General features: G+C 35.8%; 1 protein-coding gene across 19 annotated transcripts in view; it reads right to left on the bottom strand.

Moving 5' to 3' along the window:
* The window catches only part of CAMK2D (calcium/calmodulin dependent protein kinase II delta), a 315,318-nt gene that overhangs the window by 213,268 nt on the left and 75,382 nt on the right, over nt 1-26,668 (bottom strand). The window lies entirely within an intron of this gene.

The following is a 26,668-nucleotide window of genomic DNA, read 5'->3' as shown; positions in this document are numbered from 1 at the left end:
GAGACTTCCAAAAATCCCAAACTGCCTGCTTATCTTCACCCTTCTAGGTATCCCTAACCACTTCTCTGAAAGAGCATGACCACTGTAACTTGCATTTTAAGAACTATTCAGACACTCTTCTTTGGCTTCTTTGTGGTGGTTCATATGTATATATTTATAACCAAAATCAATGGCCACATTACAAAATAAATGGCAAAAAAGAAGAACAGGGCAGAAACACATGTTTCCAATAAGGACAGCACTGCAGAGTGGTCATTAGCTGAGAGCCTTACATAAATAACTGACTTAAATCTTACAATAGCCCTGTGAGAACAGGCAACATTATATCTATCTTCAAAATATAAAAAATAAGGCATAAAGAGGTTAACTGATTTGCCCTAGACTATAAAGTTAGTGGCATCTACCAAATCAGTTCTCATTAAGTAGAATCATAAAAGAGCCTTAAGAGAAGGAGGGGAACACCCATCTAACCACCCACCCACATATGGTGTATACCAATCATCCTCAACCTCTGTCATCTCAGAAGCCCTTAGCACTCTTAAAAATTACTGAGAACCCCAAGGAGTTTTATTTATATGGGTTAGATCTGTTAATATTTACTCTATGAGAAACAAAACTAATAAAAACATTATATATTAATTCATTTAAAAATAATGAACCCATTATATTAACGTAAGTTACTGCATTTAGTTTTTAAACATTTTATTTGGAATTAACAAACTTACAGAAAATTTGAAGAACAGTACTAAAAACACTTATATACAGATAAATTTATTATTAACATTTTACCCATTTAAAAAAATCATTTATGCTCTTTCCCTATGTATATATGTCTGTGTATAGTTTTACACATATTTAATTAATATACAAATATACATACAAATAAATGGGTTTATACCTATTTTTTTTCTAAACTATTTGAGTGTATGTTACAAACATCAGGGTTCTTTTCCCCTAAAATTTCAGTGTGTATTACCTAAGAACTGTGATCTTCTCTTATAATCACAGACACTACAGTTACCAGCTTCAGCAACTGTCACATTGATACTTTATCATCCATATTCTAACTTTGTCTATTTAACCCAAGGATGCCCTTTAAAGGACTTTTCTCCCTTTAGTGGAGGATGCAGTCCAGGGTCAGATATGGCACTTAGTTGTCACTTCTCTTCAGTTTCCTTTAATCTGGAATATTTCATAGTTTCTGTCTTTTATGACCCAACAGTTTTGAAGAATTCCATCATGTCTATCTTTGAAAAAGAATGATTCTCATTTTGGTATCGTCAAATGTTCGCTCCTGATTTTATTTAGGCTATACATTCTCAGCTAGAACATTTTCCTTCTCAGGCTATCACATCTGGAGGTATACATTGTCCAAACGCTTCTCAAAAGTGTAACTTTGATTACCAGGTTAAGGTGCTGTTGAATTTCTCTGCTGAATATTAATATTCTTATTTTTCCTTTGTAACTAATTAATATGTGATGAGACTTTTTATGGTCAGGAAAACATTCTGCTCTTCATCAAAATTTCCCTCTAGATTTAGCACTCAGTGAGGATTCCTGTCTGAACCAGTCTTTACTTTGATGGTAGCAAAATGTTGATTTTCTAACTCTAGCACAATAACATACTTTTCATGAAAAATACTGGTTTTTTTTGTTTTGTTTTGGTTTTTTTTTTTTTTTTTTCAACTTTTATTTATTTTTTTGGGGACAGAGAGAGACAGAGCATGAATGGGGGAGGGGCAGAGAGAGAGGGAGACACAGAATCGGAAACAGGCTCCAGGCTCTGAGCCATCAGCCCAGAGCCTGACGCGGGGCTCGAACTCACGGACCGCGAGATCGTGACCTGGCTGAAGTCGGACGCTTAACCGACTGCGCCACCCAGGCGCCCCTGTTTTTTTTTTTTTTTAAAGTTAATGTCATTTTCATAAGAACATATGAGGACAGATAGTATCTATGCTTGCGATAAACATAGCATAATGTATAAACTTTTCCAATTATTATGTTGTACAGCTGAAACTATTATATCATGTCAATTATACTCAAAAAATGATTTTGAAATGAAAAAATAAAGAGCAGCATGATTTTACATTTTTGGAAATCTCTTTGATGTCTGGCTTAATAGAAGACAGCTGTATTCTCATGTTTGCTTCTATATTCAATCTATTGCAATATGTTGTTTTGTTTGAAGTAAATGAAGAAAATCTGACATCATAAGGTTATATAGTTGGAAAACAGTATTGTCACAGTCTTTTCAGATAATTGTGGATATTATGTTTTAATATTATCCCCAAACTCCAACAAGTGGTAGTTTCTTAAAGGTTAGTTGCCATGCGAAATCTGAAATCTTATCAATGTACTTCCCAAACCATACCAATGAAGTCATGAACTTTAATGTTTAAATCAAATTAATTTTCAACATTAATATAATACATTTTCTAATATAGTAAAATTTTACTCCATTACATTAAAATTCATTGCTCTTTCTTGTACTTCGAATCTTTTACACCAAGGCATAATATTATAATGTGATGCACCAACCATTTGGAAAATACTGGTTTAGTGCATTATGTAGTTCTTCCAAACACTGACACATTTTGTTACCTACTATCATAAAAACAATTGTTAATATCACCACTAATATAATCAGAACAATATTTAAAATTTGGGAATTCATCACGTTCTCATGGGTAAATATAAGTTTTCCAAAATTCTAATTTTTGTTTGAAAGTTTGAATTGTGTTACTAGCAATAAATGTCAATAGTTTTCCTTCAAGCAATAGGCTCACTTTGTTCATTTTTGATAAAATGTCTCTCAAAAACCTAAGTCTGAATAATCATAACTAGTTTTTCAGTTGTAATTTCAAGTAAAAATGGTGTTCCCTGAGAGTACCTAGTTCAGCTTCCATCTCAAACAACTACAGGGTACTTTTCCTTAAGACAACCATTGTACCTCCGTATGGAGCCTGAGCGCTACCCATTCTAATCATTTAATTACATAGAATGTTGTAATGTAAAGATGTGTGATCAAAGGTCAGGATTTAATAACAGTAAATTGGCTCATTAAGTCCAATCCTCAGTGAAATAAGTTTTTGTTTTTTTAGTCTATAAGTGTATGATGCTGAAAAACACAGACTATATAGTTTGATGCTACTGATTTGATTCAGGTAAAGGTGCCAGCAACTTTATCTACTATTTCTTATGCATCATAGGTACAAATGTCAACACACACACACACACCACAGAAGCATACAATGTCTTATATTTATTATGAAAATAGTTTTGACCTTGTAGATCCTCTAGGAGGGTTTCAGGAACTCCTGGGTCTATAGACAACACTTCTGAGAATCAATGGAATATTTTACAAAAAAAAAAAGAACCTATTTTACATAATACTTTTTTGGCAATTTTGAAAAATAATTTAAACATACATAGTGATTTTTAAGTAATCTCTACGCTCAATGTGGGTATATAATGTTATTAATAGCTCAAATAGAAACGGTGTTTTAAAGAATCAGCATACTATTGTATTGGATCTAGCAATGTATCCATTGTATCTGGATTACCAAATATAAAGGCAAATATTTTCTCCCCTTACCATTATCTGAAACTGTTAGTGCTTCAAAAAAAATGTAAATTCTTCAAACCCCCATCTCTTTAATAGGTTCTCATTCTTAACACAAGCTCCTTCTAGAATATTCTCATTTAGAAATACACAAGTAAACATAAAAGATTAAACCTGACTTGAAATTGCATCTAGACCATCTTAAATTCCGTAAAGTGTCATATGTAAAACATATGCAAAATACTTGCTTATAGGAATTATAATTTTTATAAAGACAGGGATATGCAAATATATATGCTATCTCATGTGATATGTATTACGTATATGTTATCATTTAGTATTTATATATGTCAACTGATATCTATATAATTATATTAAAGAAAAATAAGATCTTTATTGACAATATGTGATACAGAGTTTTAGCCATAAAGATGAACATAATTACATAATTTTATATAGCCTATTCTTATGGGCTGTATCATGTCTTGTAAAAAAAACAAAACAACAACAACAAAAAAAAAAACACCCTTACTACCTCAGAATGAGTCTGTATTTGGAGACGGGGTCTTTAAAGGGGTGAAATGAGGTCATTAGCGTAAGCTCTACTTCAACATGACTGGTGTCCTTCTAAAAAGAGGAGTTTAGAACAGACAAGCATTGAGGGAAGATCACATGAAGACACTGGGAAAAGATACCTACAAGCCAAAGAAAGAGCCCTCAGGTAAAAACAACCTTTTGAAACTTTGATCTTGGACTTCTAGCCTCCAGAATCTGAGAAGATAAATTTCTGTTGTTTAACAGCCTCGTATGTGTTACTTCGTTATGGGAGCCCTAGCTAACAATACACCAAAGTATTAGTTTTCTATCGTGATATAATTGCCACAAATATGAAAGCTTAAAATAACAAATACTTATAATCTCACAGTTTCTGTGGGTCAGAAACCTGGGAATAGGTTAACTGAGCCCTGTGCTTTAGGGGCTCTCAAAATGCTGCAATGAGGGGCACCTAAGTTGTTCAGCCAGTTGAGCATCCAACTCTTGTTTCAGCTCAGGTCATGATACCAGGGTAGTGGGATCAAGTCCCACATCATGCTCCATGATGAGTGTGGAACCTACTTAAGATTTCTCTGTCTCTCTCTCTGTCTCTCTATCTCTCTCTCTCTCTGCCCCTCTCCCCTGCTCATGCTCACTCTCTCTCAAATAAAAAAAATTAATTAAAAAAATGGCAATGAATATATCGGCTAGGGTTGGAGGTCTCACCTAAAGTCTTGACTAAAGAAAGATCTCTTTTCAAGCCCAAATGGTTGGTGGCTGTTGAGCTGAGGGTCTTGATTCCTAGCCCTCTGTTGGCTGGTGGTTGCCCTCACTTCCTTGCTATGTGTCAACATGACAACTTGCTTCATCAAAGGTACTAAGGTAAAGAGTCTACTACCACAGTGGAAGTCATCATCATATCTAGCCTGATCACAGAAGTGCTATTCCATCACATTTGCTATATTAAATTAGTTAAAAGAAAGTCATTAAGTTGGCCCACTTTTAAGGGGAGGTAAATATATAAGGGTGAGAATACAAAGAAGCAAAGATCACTGGGGCCATCTTAGAGGTTGCCTGCCACATCTAACTCTATAATGGTACTGATGTTTTCATGAGCTTTTGCTTCACTTACTTTTTCTTCCATACAGTCACATGACATAGTGATCTCCTACAATTCTTGAGGCATTCTGCGCTCTCCTACTGGGGCATGTTTGACATCCCAAATATCCTAAAGTTTTCATTAAAATGAGAATTGAGCAATAATGGACATGCTTCATGTTCAACATCCAGTTTACAGCTTTTCTTTAGAGGGAGTAGGTAGGTGAGGAGTGATTACGTGCCTATTAATACCAAAAGCACATTTCTGTATTTATCCCTGTAAAGAGATGATTGATGATTGAGTTTTACATTTAAAATTTCCTTCACTTTTAATTCACTCAGCAACAAAAATCCTGCATCCTACCTCATCATTCCTAGCTCTCACAACTACAGTGGTAAGAGGCAAAGACAGATTATAAAAGGTAAGACACCCATAATACCATTTATATCACCATGTGAACATCATATTTTCTTATCCACACACCCTGCAGCTACTGAAGAACCAGCTTCATTTATCATTTGACATTTATTAAAGTATTCAAACTACAATAGTTTGACTTTTTTCTTCCTTTGAAGCTCAAGTCCACACTGTTATAATGAATAAAAATATAACCCTTCAGGCAGTAATATTGTCAGGTCTGATAAAATACATGTTATTAGCAATGGATGGTTGAAGATCTACCATACAAACGATGCCATAAGGAAAAAAGCATAACGATGCTAAGAATGGAGGAAACTAATTTCATATCATATGGAATTACCTAGTATAAAGATCTCTGGATTTAATTTTTTTTAATGTTTATTTATTTTTGAGAGACAGAGAGAGAGAGAGAAAGCATATGAGCAGAGGAGGGACAGAGAGACACGGAGACAATCTCAAGCAGGCTCCAAGCTCTGAGCTGTCAGCACAGAGCCTGATGCAGGGCTCAATCCCACGAACCTCAAGATCATGACCTGAGCCAAGTCAGACGCTCAACCGAGACATCCAGGCACCCCAAGATCTCTGGATTTTAAAAGTTTCTGAGAATTTTGAGAAAATGTAATCACTTTAAGATACTTAAGTCAGCTTTGAGATATTTTTGGAGACTTTTTAAATTTAATAAGACATTTTATTTTGAATGAGGTGATAAATGTGAATTTGAACCTAATGAAGTAAACCCTTCACTCCTGTTCCAAATCAAAATTTAATCTTTATGGAGAATAACTCTCATCACATATGGAAATTAAAGGGCTAGCCTTGACTCTAGCCCTTGACTCTGTGAAAGAGTTCACAGAGTAATAGGAGTATCACTAAAGCTACATAAAGCAACAACTTATTTGTCTGGCAACATGAGAGAATGAAGTTTCACCAAGTTAATTTCACACTTGATCTTAGCCAAAAGGCCGAGAAGCGATTCCAAGTTAATTTCAAAAGTAACTACCCCACAAATGACAAACAACTTAAAATGTTAACCTCTTGGGGGTAAATTTAACAATCATTGCTTTCTTAAGTAAATGACATATACAATAATTTAACTTTTAACACCATAGGGTCATCATGATTAACGCTAATTATTACTCTGCTATAATTCAGTGAAGTCCTCAGAGGCTACTGAGGTGTGAAAGGCCACAGGTTATCACTCTGTGTTCAGTCTGCCCCCTACCCTTCAATGTGGAATCACCTTGTGAGCACAGGCAATGCCAACGGATGGTTTGGGCAGGGGAAGGAGGTTGACTGTCATAACTGGTAAGTGTTTCATTTCTCTCTCTGAACACACACGCGCACACACACACACACGCAAGTGTAAACTAATACAACTTAAGGAAGACATGGATTTGCCACACCCAAGAGGGTAAAATTCTTCTAGTTCCTCCTCCCCACAGATTCCCACCCATAAAATAATGTTATATACCAGCTATGGAAGACTAACTCCTCATTGTCCAAGAAAATAGAATGTTTAAAATCCAATTTCATCATTAATGTCTGTTCTGCCAGCCTTTTGCTTTGCCACCTGAAGCTGCTATCTTCCCTGCTCCTATTCTCCTTGGTTGTCCCTTGGCCCAGTGCTCCAGTTTAGTGCCTTAGATCCATCTATTTTTGAGAGCAGGTTAATCCTGCTTTTCTGCCTTCTCCACTACAACCAACCGAACTGGATTCTTAACTTTGTCCCCTTTGTTTGGTTTCTAAGAAACTACAGTCTCAAGTAAGAGACATCCCTGCTCCCCATCTAGAATCACACCTGGCTGGGTAACCATTTCCAGAAGAAGAAAGATTAAACAAAATGGATCTAAACCACTTTAAGTTTGTATTGTTACATCTTTTTATTATACCTTTTCTATTTCTTCCCGAGTTTTTTTTTTTTTTTTTTTTTTTTTTTACTGTCCAACTCTTACTGCTACATAAAACAATTTTAGGTACACATAACAGGCATTACATAAACCTCTGTCAAATGAATAACTGAATTAATGATAACTTCCCCTCGTTTCATAATTGTTATGAGCTAAGAATGGAGGAAAACAGGATATAAAAATATAAAATAATCATGAATAGGGGCGCTTGGGTGGCTCAGTCGTTGAGCATCCGACTTTGGCTCAGGTCATGATCTCACTGTTTGTGAGTTCGAGCCCCTCATTGGACTCTGTGCTGACAGCTCAGAGCCTGGAGACTGCTTTGATTCTGTGTCTCCCTTTCTTTCTGTTCCTACCCTGCTTGCACTCTGTCTGTCTCTCTCTCTCTCAAAAATAAATAAACATCAAAAAAATTAAAAATAAAATAAAATAAAATAAAATAAAATAATCACAAATATCCTGGCAGTGATAACCTGAAGAGATCTTTTCTGAATAAAAGGCACAATTCTTAGCGCACAGATTCTGGAGCACGGTAATGTGGCTACTCAGAGGCCTTATTCATAAAGGTTTTAGAATTATATTTTGAGTACATTTTTCTTGTTAGAGAAATTACTTCAAGCTAAATGAGGCATTCCTTTAGTAGGAATATAGATTCTGTCCATTTAAGTAGGTCACATTTAAAACCACACTGTAAGATAGAAGGAGCTATTTAAAGGGGTTACTTCATTACAAAACCTGAGCATGATGTATATGGATTTAAAGCTGTCACATTCATTTAACAAAAGGTTTTTTAAATTCACAATTAAATATTATCCTTTAATTTTATCCTTTTATTTTAAATGAGGCTTAATCCACATCATAAATTAGATTTTTTTAAAACTATTTGACCTAGATTCTGACATTGGGTATTGGTCACTTCCCATTATATTCTGCTTCCCACTAATACCATGGATAAATCAGTAAGATTCTATAACTATATAGAATGATGTTCTTCCTTTCATGGTAAAGTAGAATTAGATATATGTGCTAGAAGTTCATATATCTTAATTTAGGAGTGAAACCTTCTGGATAGCTTTTTCTGTGTGGGAAGCTCACACAAATGTTAAATTCTGAATTATGGTGTCAGTCAAACCTCCATTCTATATGGACTGGAAACCATGGTTTATGATTTATTTTTGTGGAAAACCCCTCTTCCCCTCATTTTTTTTAAAACATCCATCACATGGGAGATAAATCAGGCCTCTACTTCATTTTACCTTCTTTCTGCAGTTTCACCTGTGGAGGAAGATGGAATTGTCTACAGGTGCCAGAGAAATAAAAGGCCCATGATAAAAGTTCCTGATTTTGTAGAACTCTACACACAGAGACAACCCAGAGGGATGGAAAGACCTCAGGTTTCAGAGTAAAAGAGACAAGAATTGCTATCTGGTTCTATGACTTACTACTAGCTGGGTATCAAAGTTCCTTGACTGCTCAAAAGATTCATTTATAAAATGGGCAAAAAATATCTAGCACCAGGCAGCGTATCTGGCACAAAGTAGGTACTCAATAAGTTATGGTATATCATTACTATTTTTCTTATTACTATAAATCTGTTTAACTTTAAAAAAACTAAATTCCTAAATTAATACTTACTATTAATTCTATCAAGTATTATTCATTTTACATGCACTCTAATATACTATGAAAATAACTTTTCCATAAAATCATACATTTATGCTATTTAGGCAATTGACTAATGATGGGCAAAAACTCAAAAAACTATGGACAAAAACTCATAGTTATTCAATGTTATTGAATATTCTAAACATCTCAAAAATAAAGAATACAGGAAGAAAATTTTGAGTATAAAATTTTTAAACAAATTAAACTGATTTCATTTTATATGCAAACTATTTTTTCACCCATTCATTTCACACATCCAGAATGAATGGGATTCTGATAAATAATTTATCATATGATATTTCAGAGATAGCTACTGGATAATTTAGCCTATTTTCTAGGAATATAAAAGAATAAACAGTGAAATCTGATGGCACCACTCTTAAGCTGTCCTGCAGCAGAAATATTTTCCTGCCTCCATGAGAACGACATTGATTCAGAGACATAATATTATATCTGCTATGAAAATAATATTTTATATAAAATTATGAAATGTAAGACAAAATCTCTATCTTTTATAAGGCTCTGCTTGAGTAGCAATTTAAACAAGGCTATAATATCTACAGGCCTCTTGAACTGCAAATAGTGAACATTAATTTATGTAAAATACTTTCATATAAATGTTTAACATCTGATTATACAGCATATATAGAATATCTATATTCCTACCAAGAATGAAGGGTGGGAATACTCTGTGAAGACATATAAGAAGTCTTATGAGAGTCTGTTAGTAAGTAATCCTCTCATTAGTTCCATATAATGGGCTAAGAGAATTTGAATTGAGCTTTTATCCTCTGGAGGGAAGAGGGAGTCTTCTAGAATTTAGGCACAGGACACAGAATGCTGAAAAGAAGACTAGCTGGAATGCAGATTTCCTCTAGAGGATAAAGGGAGGAGATGGACAGAAGCCTTGTTTATGCCCCTCATAGTACTAGGTGACATCAGCCAGCTCTTCTCCCAGATTGAAAGCCTCTCATGGTGTTGCCATCTTCCTCTTATGGACGTGACTCTGCCTGCCACTGTGTCTCTCATTTTGCTAACATGGCAGCATCACTCATTGCATGTTCCAGGGAAGGGAACTTGTACCATAAGGGTCACCAATGGATACTGTCAGGAGAAGCAAAACAGGAAGTAAAAGAACAGGAGGGTGGTACCCAGAACAGATACATAGCCAGGACAAGTCTCTGCAGCAAGTCACAGTCAAGTCTTGTTCACAGGAGGGGAGCAAACTTTTTTAGATGGCATTTTCCCCCACATTTTTTTAAATTATTTTTTTCTAATGTTTATTTGTGAGAGAGAGAGAGAGACAGAGAAAGAGAGAGAGAGAAAGAATGTGAGCAGGTGAGGGGCAGAGAAAGAGACACACACAGTACCCGAAGCAGACTCCAGGCTCTGAGCTGTCAGCACAGAGCCCAATGTGGGGCTTGAACCCACAAATTAAGAGATCGTGACCTGAGCTGACATCGGAGATCAACCGACTGAGCCACCCAGGTACCCCTCCCCGACATTTTTATTTAAATTCTAGTTAGTTATCATATGGCATAATACTGGTTTCAGTAGCAGAGTTTACTGATTCATCATTTACATATAACACTCAGTGTTCATCACAAGTGCCCTCTTTAATACCCATCAACCACTTAGCCCATACCCCATCCACTTCCTTCCATCAACCTTCAATCTCTATCATTAAGAGTCTCTTATGGTTTGCCTCCCTCTCTCTTTTTTCTTCCCTTCCCATTCGTTCATCTATTTGGTTTCCTAAATTCCACATGAGTGAAATCATATGGTATTTGTCTTACTCTGACTGACTTATTTCACTTAAAATAACATAATAGCTCCATCCACATCATTGCAAATGGCAAGACGCATTCTTTGTGATGGCTGAGTAATGTTCCATCCTACAAATATACGGCATCTTCTTAGATGGCATTTAGAACACAAGGTGTCAGACTGAGAGTTCACACAGAACAGATCGAGGACTCAATAGTATGACTGGAAGCTGTTCTGGCTCATGTGATGGTTAACATCATTAAAATACAACTTTTTTCTTTTTAGTTAAGTAGGCTTCACACTCAACGTGGGGCTTGCACTCATGACCCTGAGATCAAGAGCCTCATGCTCTACTGACTGAGCCAGGCAGGTTTCCCAAAACAAACCTTTATATAAACAAATTATGAGGATATTAATTGTTACATAATAAGAAGTAAAGATATTTCAATTTATCTACATATTTTAGTTGTACTTCAATAATTTAATTCATTCAGCATTTTAAAAAATTATTCTAATCATATTCCTATAGAAGGATCATGAGATGAACTTTGTATAGTATCTCATTCTGCTCCCAGTCTCTAGAATTTGGTCTATACAGTACTCTCCCCAAGTGTAATTTTACTTGTGCTTTTGATAGAATTTAACTGCACAATTCTATTCTCATGTGTAGGCATAACAGAGTTAATCACTTGAGACAGCATATATTAAAACCTTTTAAACTTACTACCTAGAGACTAAAAGGACCCAAAATAGAAAAAGGCATACTGAAGATAAATACAATCCATTCTTTACCATTTTTTCCAGTAGCCCAGATGATTTTTATAGGCAGTTGCATACTAACACAAGAGAGCCTTTCTTCAGGGATTTCACAATAAGAAAAATAAATTTTTCTTGCTGTGGTAAACATATGTTGCTATTCTTAAATATGTTTTTTCTAATAACTGAATATACACAATTTATTCAAAACATGAAAAGTATAAAATATATAATTTTCCACAGGACATTTTTTCCTTGTGTAGTTTCATATTAATACATTAACAACAAAAATAAAAAGATAACTTTGGATAATAATTTAGAAGAATGAAATAAAGGAGAAACACATGGTCTTTTACGATTCCTTTAAGCATGTGGAACATTCAGTTAGTCACTTTTCTGTTAATGAGTTTCCCTCAGAGGGAACTATGAAGCTAATGAATCTTAAACTTCAGGACCTTTCAGATGCATGGGTCCCTATAGGATCTTAGCTATAGGATCATATGTTCTCATAAAACTTACAAAACAAGATATTTTAGCACAATCAATTATGATCATTATCTCCTTCCACTGCCTCTTCCCTTCAATAATGCTCCCCCTTGTAATGAATGATGCTGAGTGGCCATTAACATTTTGAGATCTAGCTAAGGGCAAGCTGAGTTGAGGATACAATTTAGTTTGGATATAATGAAACGTATTTACCTGGTTCACAGCCACTTTTGGGTATAGTTGTGTTATTATTAGTCATCCCAATGTAAGAATGCTTCCAGGAATACACCCACCTCCCAGCCCACTGTAGGATGATAGGACACTCCAGTATGTGAACTTGTACTACAAATCACCCCATGACTGTGGCTGTTCAGAGGAGAAAGAGTAATGTTTATTTTTTGCTATTTTTCTAAATTTTGTTTTGCTTTGCAATATCTGTCAACCTCTTAAAATTCATAATTTCTTGTGACTGTTTTCATTTTAATATATAGATTTACTATTGAATTTCATTTTGTATTTGTAATTTTGTTTTCTTTTTTTAGGGAGAATTTCCTAAATTGTGTAGTTCACAGGATCTACACTCCTTATTACAGTTACAAAAAAAGAAAAGTATAAGAAAACTTATTGTTCAAATTCTGAATATAACAAAATCACATGCAATAGAGTTCTTCACAAAACTTCTATTAATTTTAAGTAAATAGACACTCATTTATATTATAAACCTATGTATTAAAAAGCTATACACATCTTACATTATTCATGAGTGACTGACCAAAGCAAAAAGATCACCAAGTTGAAAATCAGGGTGAAAAAAAAAAAAATGATTTCCACTGCAAGCTCTGCAAGGAACTAAGGGCAGAAAAGAGCAAATCTTACAAAAGTGAAGAACTATATTTATTCCTCTCACCCCTATGAGAATATTACATATTTGAGATGATTTGTGTTTTCATTTAGGGGGAAAAATTCCTATTTCAGACATGGTACTTAAACAAATTATTATGAACATATTTATTAAGCATTTTTATTAAGTAGACACAAGGACACTGATTGATGTTTTGGAAAATAAAGTAACTTATAATCTACTCACGAACAAATAATTAAACTAGAAATCGCAGGTTTAATAATAATACCCTTCAAATTGGAGATGGAAGGTGAAACTGTCATTTATTGAACTACATTCAAGTTAAAAAAATCAAAACACTTAGTCTTGTCTCAACATATTAATCACATATTTCTAATTTACCCACATCTTGTAGATAATTTTATTCCCTATACACACCCACAAACATATACACAAACAGGTTTAAGATAGCCACTTAAATAAAAAAAATACTACTTAAACAATATATTAAAATAAAATGATGGGCTCAGTTTTAATTGAAATTCTGAAGGCTAAAAACAATTGTCAGCTACAGGATGCTAAAACCATATATCCAGGACTTGTGAAGTGGTCAGTAGAAGGCATTGTGCCATTATGAGCTCATTGCTCACTTCCGGCTGTACAAGAGCAGGTGAGGAGACCATCAGGGAGATCTGTCCTGGATAGAGGTCCTCAGAGCACTCTGTATCTCCTTAACCCACACTGGAAAGTTGCTTATTCAAGGATACTAAATTGAGGGGGGAAGGGGTGGGTTTGAGAGAAATATTTGAAGAAGTACATCCCCTACAGTTTAAGAAAAACAAGAACAGCTTCCTATTTTAAACCGGACTCTGAAGGCATGAAATTTTGGCTGGCTAGCTGCCCTGGAATTGCAAAGCAAAGTAGGCTCTGTCATAATCAGGCTATACTTCTACCACTGGCAAGACAAAGACCCGCATTTCCATGAGCTAGATGGGAGCCCCTAGGAGGGACAGATTGTTTTACAAGGGACAGTTCCCAAGAGGACCACCCAGAGAGGCAATGTAACCCAAAAAAGGAGTGGAATGCCAGAAGTCCAGGAGTTGGAAAGGCAGCTAAAAACATCCAGTCAGGGGAGGCATGGTCATCATTAGCAAAAGGTCACCAAATGGTGCCTAGGAGGAATTGTCCAGAAGCCCACAAAAACGTCCCACAAGATCAGAAATCACACATCTCCCAGACAGTAGTGAAATCAGACATGCACAGCTCCCTGTAGCTTTGTCCTGAAGGGCCACAAACAGCAACCAGTGAATGGGAGAGGAAGTGAGGTGCAAAGAGTATTGGGTACCACACCCTCTCTGGTCGCTGGAGTCTCTCAAGCATGAAAGAGGCCAGACTTGGCAGAGGGGAGAAGTCTTAAATGATATTACACTGGTCAGGACTTTTCAATTTCTGCAATGAGACTATTGTTGTGATTCAAAGGAAGTGCAAAGCTCTAAGATCTGACCAAGACTTCCTCAAGGGCAGGAATGAACATTTACAATTGGTTTGAGAGAGCACGGAAGGGTAGTTTCAGTGTGGTGCTAATGATCTGACTATAGCACTTTCAAAGAACAGTCAGAGGTCACAAATGTTTTAACAAATCTAAAACCATCTAGATTTGGATCTTTTTTTATAGATTTTTTTCTAATATTTATTTACTTTTGAGAGAGAAAGACACAGAGCGCCGGCGGGAGAGGGGCAGACAGAGAGGGAGACACATCCGAAATAGGCTCCCAGCTCTGAGCTGTCAGCACAGAGCCCGATGCGCGGTTCCAACTCACAAACTGCAAGATCATGACCTGAGCTGAAGTCGGACGTTTAACTAAGTGAGCCACCCAGGTGCCCCTAGAATTTGAATTTACTAAATACTGTTACTTCTTTCACATTGCAGTCCTCAGCTTTCAGAGATCCATGTTCAATTTCTCTTGGAAGCAGAGCTAGGAAGAACAGATTACAACAGAATACCTGTGAAATGTGCAGAGTTTCCAGTCAGTCACCTAAAATTTTTCTAGATAACTTACAATTTAGAGCGTATCATCTTATTCCATCTGATCTTGAAATGATAATGCATCAGAAATGCAGGACAAGATTCCCTGCACTTAACAGAGTGTCATTTTTTAAAAAATTTATATATTTATTTATTTTGAGAGTGAGAGTAAGCATGAGCAGAAAAGTGGCAGAGAGAGAGGGAAAGAGAATCCCAAGCATGCTCCATGCGTCAGTGTGGAGCCTCACACAGTACTCGATCTCACGAACCATGAGATCATGACCTGAGCAGAAATCAGGAGTCTGACGCTTAACTGACTGAGCCACTCAGGTAACCAGAGAGTGTCATTCTTAATTCATCATTCTAGATGTCATCCTTCAACACTGATTGGTAACAAATATTTATCTTTTGCCTAGAATTTTCTATCTCAAGTAAGTGCTGCATCATTTAGAACACGTATTTGCCATTGGCATGGCATTACAAACTGGGCCACCTCTAAAGCAAAAGCTTTTTGCAACCCTGCCTGGCCCAATGCTTATAGTTTCCAAGGAGGCATATTAAATGTCACCCAAACTGACTTTGGTTCTTTCTGAACTATAAAAGAGTAAGATGCTTGACCTTCTGTGGAAAATTTTAAAGCCATCAGGTAAAATCTGTCCTGGACTGACATACGAAATTATAAAGAAGATACCCACTGCCCAGCTGCTAAGTGTCTGTAGAGTAACACTGAAAAAAAAAAAATCTGATGTGTGTCAATCCACAGGTATTCTGAGAATCAAAACAAGACTCAGTAACAGCTGGAAGGGGGCAGGGGAACCCTTAGGAGCTCATCATTTTTTCCTATCACAGTTAAATCAATGGCTACTTCTCCCCAGAGAAGGGAATCAAATGCCAGAGGCACTTAGGGAGAAACCCACACCATTTGCTCCTTAAAACCTGAGACTCTAGGAATTCTGCCAACTGACCTGGAAATACGGGACTGTGACCAGAGGCCTTTGAAGCAAGCATCCTGCATTAGCTTTTTGCAGTAGAATCAAATATGAAGCTAGAGTTCACCCTTGTATACTCCATCCTTGACATCTCACCGATCTCCTATACAAGAAATCTTTTTTCCCTTTTCACATAGCCTTATTCCTGACTTATTCGTCCCTGTCCCTGTTTACCTTCTTCTTTCACCCTAATATTATTTTTGAAAATCTTATTTTAAGAAATGGTAGACTCCAACTAGAATACACACACACACACACACACACACACACACACACACACACACACACACGATATATTTCAGCTAAAATAAATATCATTTAAAACACCACTACCCAGATATACCATTATTTACATTTTGATCCATGTTCTGCCAGGTATTTTTTGCATCTACATAACAGACTACTTCTGACTTTAAAAATCACAGTTTATATACTTTTGTGAACTATCTGAATCTCTCAAGCAATTGCTCAATAAAAAGACAGACTGCTGGCTGGCTGGCTAAACAAATGAATGATAAAAGCTAACAAAACAGAATTTGGGGAGGCAGGAAGATCCTTCCCAGACAAAACTTACCCTAATCATACCAGATGCCCCTCAAAGCAATTTCTATCAAAAGGATGTGACTGGCTCCTCAAAATATTTGCATAAATGGTATAGTTCCCATGGAATCAGAGGGAAATTAATTATTCTATTTCAAAAGTTCATTTTGGGGGAGAAAAAAAACCTGAGACTAATATGTAAATAGTGGACAAGCAAACTTAATTGTAGTCACAGAGGTAAAATGTCATATAAAATTTATAAAATTTGCAGGGTTGTATGAAAAAAAAAAACAAAATCTTCCATCTAAAATAGCTGCACTGTTTACTTCATTCATAATTTATTACTATGCTTTATTCATCAATATCTACAGTTTGTCTTTGGGTAAGCCAAGAAGATCTATACAGGCTCAACACAAGTGATTACGACACAATTCCTGTCATTGTGGAATCTGCAACCCAAATGAGAAGACTCCTTTAGCTCTGATTTTATGTCCACATACTGGCCAAAATACAATGAAAAAAATGGAAAAAAAGATCACTCAAAATCCAAGCTATCTCTATCATACAAACCACTCAAATGTTAGGAAATTTTTATTTGGCTAAAGTGGTTATCCTTCCCCGATCTGTTCCCTGCGCCCCAACCATTCAATCTACTTCGTTTATTAAAGATGTGGCACCTAGCCATCCTCTACTTCATTCATAGCTTGCCAACATGTTAGGCTACTTCAACAAACACGTGGATAACTCATCCACACACAGCTTCTCAGTTCCTTGACCACTTTGTCTCCAGTGATCTTCACTTCCTGCCCATTTCAGTTACTACTCTGGTAGTCATTCCTTGAAACTTGGTCATCCTCCTCCGGAGTCAGTAAGTTAAAAACCCTAATCTCCAACCACCAACTGCTCATTTTCCAAACAGTGTGTTCAATGTCTTCTAGGTAACTTTTCTTCAAAAGATCAGGAGCATCATCAGTCCACTGACTCCTCCACTTCTCCCAATCCATAGTCCTCTCTATTATTCACTTTCCTCCACATCCCTACTTTCCCCTCCAGCCATTTAAGAGCCTCAAATGTGCCATGGTTCTCCCACCTCAGAACCTTTGTGCATGCTATCCCCACTGCTGGAATACTCACTCCTCCTTTCCTTGTCTAATTTACACCTATTCATTCTTCATATCCTAAAACAAGTTTTTCTCAAAAAGACCATGTCTAACTTGCCCAAATCCTATATTATTTGGCTCTCAACATAGTAGAAATTCCACTTTGTTATTACTTGCTTCATTTGTTATTTTTTTTTATTCAGTTGTAGCGTTTTTTGTTTTTGTTTTTTTTTAATGATCTATCTCTGCAATAAACTATAAGGACCAGACAGCAGGATCTGTTTATTTTTTTGTTCACCATTTTATATCCCACACCTAAGACAGTGTCTGACATATAATAAAGAAACAATAAATATTAAATGAATTTGTAAGTAAACAGGGAAAAAGTAATACAAATATGAAAGTAGGAGTAAAAAAAACGGATGGAGATTACTCCTGATATAACTTGGCATACTTCCTTCTTCAGCTGGCTACAGAGATATGAGGATAATCTGGTTAATCAATCCAGAGGCTGCTGTAAGAATCAGACAAGACAAAAGCCTTCTGAATAAGAATGCCCTGTGTTAGCACTGGCCACTGGATAAGAACTGAGCCTAGATTCCAGAAAATTCAATGTTTGTTGGATTGACAAAAATGGGATTAGCCATTGTATTATCAGAAAACTAAAATCAACTTTATTTATTATATATTCAATATGTAATATGACATAATTTTAAAGTCTGAACTATAGGCCTTGAATTAAGTAACGAGTCAAGTAAAAATAGCTCCATGAATACAGGGGGGAAAAAAGTGGCTTTTCCTGTTGGCAAACATACAAACAAACATACAAACCTAAAGGTGATATCTTACTAGTGTTATGTAGGAAATCTGCATAGATACACATAGAAGAGTATCTAGTAGCATCTTCATTCAAGCTCCAAAGATCAAAGCTTTTTTTTTTAACAGATGTGAAATAAACAGTTATGAAATAAACTACCATGAAAGTAAAGATTTTAAAAGCTATAGTAAAATTTCAAACAATAGAATATTTTATACTTTGATAGTTCTGTCTAGCTGAAAATCAGATTACCTGAGGGTTAAGTGAAAGAAATTTTTTTGCATTAATTGTCATTAGAAGTCTTTCTAAGTTATGTTAACCCATATCCCCCATTTAATAAAGAACAGTCCTATAAAAGAGCCACTTTTATGTGACAGGCTGAGACCCACAGTGGGAAAAACTCAAGCAGAGGAAGCAGCTAGATCAGGGTGCTTTACAGAAGGTGGGACCTCACTGAACATCAGTTTCCTTGGTGGTAAGACATGAAATCATAGCACCACAGGGCAAGTGCAAGACTCCAAAGCTTTCTTGGCATCTATTCCTCCTCATGACATGGTGGGCTAGACTGAGATCTTTTCCATTTCAGTGATTCCATACTTGGTTCTGGAATTCTTAAAGTCTAGGTGGACACAAAGTACGTCTCACCCAAAGCCATTTCCCAAGTCTGATATTGTAAAAAAAAATATTCATTTAAGTATAAAACACAAACAAGCATATAGGATTGCATATGCCATAAGTATATTGTGCAATGATCTTTCACAAAATGAATACACCCATGCAGCCAGCTCCCGGACGAAGAAACAGAGGAAACCCAGCACCCAAAACCTTTCATGCTCCCAGATCCAACCTCCCACACCAGAGTAATCACTATTCTGACTCCTAACAGCATAGCTTAGCTTGTGTCTGTACTTAATATGAAAGAAATAATACAATGTGTACTATGTCTTGGTTTTATTTTATCCCTGGAGCATATTCCATTCATGTAGTACTGCTCTGGGGGTCTGATGTACCAATGTCATTGAGATGAAAATTTGTTAAAATGAATGCATGGGTAAATGAAAAAACAAATAAGAAAGTATGAAAAGTTGTTAATGCTAAAGAGCTAATTACAAAGGCTTAGTAGTGTAACTCACATATTTACTTTATGACCACAACATAAACAGACAGTGGGTCAAATCAAATAGTTGAGGTTCATGAATATCCACATGCCAGAATTTAGTCTCTTATCCTCTTCTTTACTAATACATGTTGTTTTTTTTTTAAATGCTTGCTTCTCCCAAGCCCCTTTTTTTCTGTTTAACTCTTTGCTAGATGCCTGCTATACAGACTAGTTACATATTGCCCGGTCTCTGCTCTTCTTGGTTAAAAAAAAATCAATAATACTATCTAAAAGAAAACAGAAAAATACTAAGTCATATCCCTTACATGGATAGGGAGAGAAATCAAATTTTCAAAAAGTTACATAACTGAGTTTTGATAACTCTCATTTCAAAATCCAAAACAAAACAAAACAAAAAAACAGAAGCCAAATCTCTAAATGCAAATTCAAAATTAAAGCACAAGCAAGGAAATATCAGCCTTCCATTACAATAGGAAATCTAATTTCTTAGAAATGCTCAGCATACATTCTTTATAAGGATATCAAAATCATAGTAGCTGTCAGATTTTTTTTTTCCTTAGGACAAAAATAACCAAATCCAAATCATTTAGGAAGGAATAAAGGAAAAAAGAAGGAAGAAAGGGAAGGATGGCCTCTGTTAACACTCACAATGATGTATTTGAAGACCAGCTAAAAAATACTTTAAAGTATGTATCTCTAAGGCATGTTGGTAAGAGCTGTAATATTTGATGTATTGATGTTTCTTTTCAAAGGCCGATAAAAGTCAACTAAACACAAAGTGTAAGATAAATTTACTTAAAGATAAAAAATGGTAATAAAATTTTTAAAAAGCTTACTATAAACGTCCTTAATGGAACTAAGAACTTTGCCTGTCAAAGGCTTCATGTCCAATGGAAAAATTCTATGCAACTGTCCTGTACTAAAATCCTATCATAAACCTAACAGTGACTGAACTTTACCTTTTGGGGTGAGCTTTATTTTAATATGAAAATATTATTTCCAAATTAATAAACTACGGCACAAGTCTATTACACAGAAGTCTATTCATTTGTAGCTTGAGGAATTCCCTCCTACTAGTCTTGTTTGTTCATTATGTTTAAGTTCTTAACTGGAAGAGTTAAGGGTTCTGTGGAAGCAGACTGTGGAGTGCAAGATATTTAAAGGGATCAAGACTTGTAAAAGAAAGGGGAAGGAAGGAAGGTCAGCGAGAGTGAGAACCTGAACTGTGACACAAGTCCAACAATACCTTAACTAACTGGACCATGGTACAGCCAGCTCTCTGCAGCTGCAGCTGATCCCTGATTGTTGGAACCTCTACTGAATGCCTACCCCACCTATGGCCAACAAGACATTCCATGGAGGGGGATCTAAATGGCCCATCTCACTCAGTGTCTGTCACAGTTCATTAATAGCACATGAGCTTAAAAAAAATTGTTTAATAGGTCCAAGAAGCTAGGTGGGACAAGAGAAGCAAAGGACTTAGGAGTTAGACTTGCTCTAGGGTAACTACCCATTAGGAATTATCTAACTAGGGTCTGCTGCTTTTACAGATGAGGACACTGAGGTCCACAAAGTGGAAATCTGCCTGGTCACACAGAACTTCAAGAAAAAACACTGTTTGTGTCATGGGAAAACCTGCCCTTGGCCTGAATGTAGGTGACTCCCATTAGGATATGGAATGATGACACCATCCTGTTTAGGGACTTGAGACAAACAAAGGCCTCCTAATGACAGGTCTGCCCTTTCTCTAGGGCAGGCGCTGGGCACTTGGCTGGCGTGGTCTAATTAATCTATATCATCTCTCTGTGAAATAGGTAGGTCACAAAGATCATTGCCCTAAATTAAGAGTCAGACAATGAAATGCAGAAGAAAAAAAAATTCTGTAATTTTCCTATAGTCATTCAGTAAATTAAGGAAGTACCAGTAGAAGAGCAGGTACCTGGTCCCTGTTGACTGTATTTACTGAAGTAAATATTCAGTTTTATTGCTAGCTGTATTTAACCTTAAGCTATATTTCTTTTCTTTTCCCTCCTTCCATCCCCCATGTATGATCCTTCTATATTAAAAATGAAAAATGAGGGACGCCTGGGTGGCTCAGTCGGTTGGGCGGTCGACTACAGCTCAGGTCATTATCTCATGGTCTGTGAATTCAAGCTCCGCATCAGGCTCTGTGCTGACAGCTCAGAGCCTGGAGCCTGCTTCCGATTCTGTGGCTCCCTCTATCTCTGCCCCTGCCTTGCTTGCTCTCTCTCTCTCTCTCTCTCTCTCTCTCTCTCTCTTTCTCAGAAATAACAATAATTTTTTTTTAAATGAAAAATGAGATACACTATATACTCTTTATTTTCAGTGCAAAGACAGTGAGTGACATGACCAATCCCAACAGATCAGATCATTCACTAGTCACAGAAAACTTCAAGACTGTTTTGAGAAACAAAATCTGACCTCAAATTTTATCCTGAATCCATTCCAAGCCATAAATACAAGTGATCATATTACTGAGGGAAAAAAAATCATAAATTCCTATTTAATCAAACTCTCTATTGAGATTTCAATGATAACTGAAATATGAATAAATCATTTATTTAGATGACTTCTGCTTAAATTATGCCAAATAACATACCTAATATAAACAACAGCCTATTTCAGTTACAACTTTTGTTAGTTTTGTACTTCTGGTATGTTTGTTTCAAGGAGTATCTTTAGTCAAAACTGAAATTCTCCACCCCTGAAAAAAAACATGGACTGCAGTAGTAGTGAACCTGAGTTTGAATCTCGCTCTGCTCCTTATTTTCTGGAGCAGTTCCTGAGCTTCCTTGGCTGTGTTTACATGATGAAAGATGATAACACTTTACAGGGCAACTGCAAGAATTAAATTAGATTACATGCACAAAACCTTCCATCACACAATACAAGCTAAACGTTTTAACTGTTTTGACAGAAGAAGAAGAACAATATATTGTTGTAATGTATTGGGTTTTCTTTTAATCCTTTCGAAATAAACTTTCATAAACAGAACAGGGTAAATGAGAAAAATGTACACTCAGATTTTTTAAAATGGTAGTTCTAATTAATTCTTCAGAATTGTATACTATTATCATTCAATCTTTGGACTCATTTTAAAAGTGTATAAACTTGTAAAATTCAAATTCCTCATTTATTTCAGTGGCTTTCAGCCTTCAATTTACAGTACACTACTGAATAAATTTTGGTGCAATTATGAGTTGGCCAATCTCGTCTTCTCCTTTTTCCTGCTCTACTCCAACACAGGTGTCTCACCCTTTGTTTTGCTGAAATCATGCAAAGGCCTTTAACTTAGCATTTATCTTACTTAAAATTAGAAATTCTATCATCTTGGCATTTACTACAGTAAACACAAGAAAAGTGTTCTACTATTATTAAGTAAATGTTTTAATTCAAACATTCTTCAATTAAAGTCAAAATAAAGTCATCAAAGTTTTGCTCAGAGAAGGGCTCCATGACTGTAAAAAACCTGACTGAATTCACTCCTTTCCTTAGAGAAATAAAAAGCTCTTAGTTTCACCATGTTCAATCATCTGCCAGTTTCCCTAAATACACTTGAGTCAGATGATCTATAATCAAGAAAACAGAATAAAAGAGGGTACTGAGAAATTAGTCAATGCTCATTCAACATCTGGAAACTGACTTTCTAAATTAAAGTGAACAGAAGAATCGAGGGGCAAAATATTTTAAACCCAACTCATATGTGTTAATTTTCCCCATTCATGACATTTATTTGGCAATCTCAACTCCAAGAAATAGGCTGTGTGCACTAATTTTTTCCCCACCCACCTCTTATCATACACAGACAAGAGAAACTATTTTAAGTGGGTGTAATGATTTGGTTTCAGGCATTTCAAAATCCTCCACCACCTGCACAGGAAACTCTGACTGAAAACCAGGCAGGGGCCCTCAGAGCAGCATCCAGGACATGGCAACATGCCCAAAGGTTGAGTCTGGTTACTAGATGGTCACATGAAATCAGCAGTGGGAACACAGTACTCCCAGTGAAAGGCACATGACACACTTTCTTGTCAATAGAGGTTTGCAGCCAGATTCAGGTTGCCTCTTAACCTGCTTGCAATTCTAGGATGCAAACTGATTCAGTGTTGAATTCAGTTTAATATTGACACTATCTCATAAGTGTCTACTATGAATCAGCCACTTGTATTAGCTGTATTGAGGATACTTGTATAAAGCTGAGGAAAACAAACTCTAATCGCAAGAAGTCCTACAGACCAAGAAGGAAAAAGATGGATAACTAACACCATACAATGAGACAAGTACCAAAACAGTGACATATTAAGTACAGATGAAAGAGAAACAATCTTATCACAATGCATAAAAGAGGTAAAGTTTGAGTTAGGCTTTGAAGAATAGGTAGGGGCTTTCCAGTTAGACAATGATGAAGCAAATTCTAGACAAAAGTATATCATGATTAACAGTATAGATTCAGAAAATGTATTTGGAACATTTGGAGAGGGACCAGTAGTCTAATGTGCTAAACTATGAACAATGACCTCGAACATGAGCTGAGGAGAAACATAAAGAGCTGATAAATTTAGTCCAATGTTAAGAAGTTAGCATGTCTTGCTGCAACGAATGTGGGTTTTAATTAGAAGGCTGAGGAAACACATTTTTGTTTGCAAGGCAGTATGACATAGTGGTTAAGTATACAGGTTCTAAAGTTAGATTGCCTGGTTCAAGTATCAACTCTATCACTCAGGAGGTTTGTGAACTGGGGCAAGCTCCTTGACCTCTCTGCCTCAGTTTGTTCTTCTATAAAATGAGAATTTTAATAATACCTACATTACAGAGTTGTTGAGAGGTTTATAAATTAAAATAGAATAGTGCTTGGCATAATGTAAGCAACACAAAGTGTTGGTTATTGTTATTTTAGAAAAATAAAGATATTGTGGAGTATGAAACCAGAGAAGGAAAGATTACAGTCAAGGATTTCAATTAGGAAGCTAACGAAAACTGTATCTGTAAAAATTAAATGGATTTCTAAAGGCATTTCTCTATACAGATATCCAAATAACTATGTACCATATAAACAGCACATAATACAAAATATGTATACGTAAAAAGTTACTATTCATACATTCCAAATAAGATACGTGTGTGTGTGTGTGTGTGTGTGTGTGTCCAAATCTCTTAGGCAAGCTACTAGATATGCCAGTTTACAACTTACACACACAAATATACTCCCCATAGACAACCTAGTAGGTATTGTGTGTATAAACGCGATTTAAAATTTAGTAACTTGGAAAGTAGATGACTGAAAAGGATGAATGCTTCTTTCTTCTTTTTACATGAGGGGACTCACTCAGAAGGAGGAACAAGGAAAATTATGTACCCCTTTCTTGACAATCTTCCTGTTCTAGTGTTCAAGTTCAGCAGGAATAAAGGAAGCACACTGTTCCCATCTCTTTCTGCCCAGAAAGTCCCAATTACTGGAAAAGCTTCAGAAATCTTTACCCAAAAAAATTCATTTAAAATCCCAAAATTCTATTTCTCAGAAAAATAATATTACTCTTCAGTTTAGAAATAACATCCAGGCCTCAGAGTGCTATAGTGTCATTATTTCTAAAAATAAACTGAGCAAACCAAAGTCTTGAGGTCAGTTTTAAATAATGTGCTGCAGCAACTATATAAGCAAGTGGCCCCACTCCACCCCACTGCAGGCAATGAGTTCCCCGAAAGGCTAGGCCTGCTTCTCCTTTTCTCTGGTGTGCACATCTGCAGAGAGCTGGCAGCGGTTAACTGGACAGGCCTAAAAGCCAGAAGAAACGGAGCAAAGACCTTCATTCTTTGTTGATTGCCTTTGGTAAGGCACCCGGAAACAGCAAACCAATGAAGGGGAGATTCTCCAAACCAGAAGATTTTCCAAATGGCATCTCAACCTATCTCCCAGGATTCTCCACCATCGTGTGTAGGAGCCCTTGATACCCCTTATATCATTTGAACAGGTATATAACTTACATTCCAGATTTTAAAAAAGGAAACTCATAAACCCAGGCGGCAGTAATAGGTCTATAAATTGTGAAAACAAAAATAGGTAATATTGTAAAAGGTGTTGAGATATTTTAATTTATGTCAATATAATCATGAAAATTAACCATTAGAATAAAAATAGGTATCTTTGAGAACTAGGAGAGATAATATTTTCTCAAATTTTCTTTGAAAATTATAATTAAACAAATAAATTACATAAACAAATAATGAATGAATGCCAAATCACTAAAATGTACTGTACTTGATTCTAAGCAACATCTTTGACAGTAATATGTAAATTAACTTTTATCTTGAAAGTAATGAAAAGAATTTATCAAAATGTTTTCAAATAACAAAGATACCTTCTGGTGTACCTTCGTAATGTCAGTCTCTGTAAGTTTCCTCAAGTATCCGTAAATCCATCCATAAGCAAGATACTAAAGAGAATAGTTTGCTTTTCCTCTTTTGCTAACAAAATTGCCAAAATCTTAAATTATTTTTCTTTAGAAAAATATAATTCTACAATAATTCTAATAATAAGTTATTATTCCATAACAATTCTAATGTTTCTTTGGGATCTTTCATTTTCTTAAAAGAGGATTTTTATTGCCCCTTTGAGAAGTTTACCTTTTAATTTAAGAAGGAAGTACACAGATTACTTCTGGAATCGTTTTCTTCCCTGAGTAATTAGGGGTTTGGGAAACTAAATCTGCAAAAGTTTTGAGCCACAAACCAAGTATCTAGAGCCTTATAAGACCCTGAATTTATTTTTAATATGATCATCGAGAAAAAAAGCTTTCAGCCCTGATTTATCAATAAAAGAATAATTCTCATCCATCTGGTCAGCGTGAAATTTTATGCCACAAGTTTTTAAACGTTATTTATTTAAACTGTATTTATTTACTATTTATTTATTTAAGAGAGACAGAAGTGAGTGGAGGAGAAAGGCAGAGGGAGGGGGAGAGAGAGAATCTTAGGCAGACTCTACATTCTGTGCGGGAGCCCAATGCAGGGCTTGATCCCA

The sequence above is a fragment of the Herpailurus yagouaroundi genome, unplaced genomic scaffold, assembly GCF_014898765.1.
Source record: "Herpailurus yagouaroundi ecotype Mexico unplaced genomic scaffold, PumYag 28, whole genome shotgun sequence".
Taxonomy (NCBI): Eukaryota; Metazoa; Chordata; class Mammalia; order Carnivora; family Felidae; genus Herpailurus; species Herpailurus yagouaroundi.
This window is presented reverse-complemented; position numbering and strand designations above follow the sequence as displayed.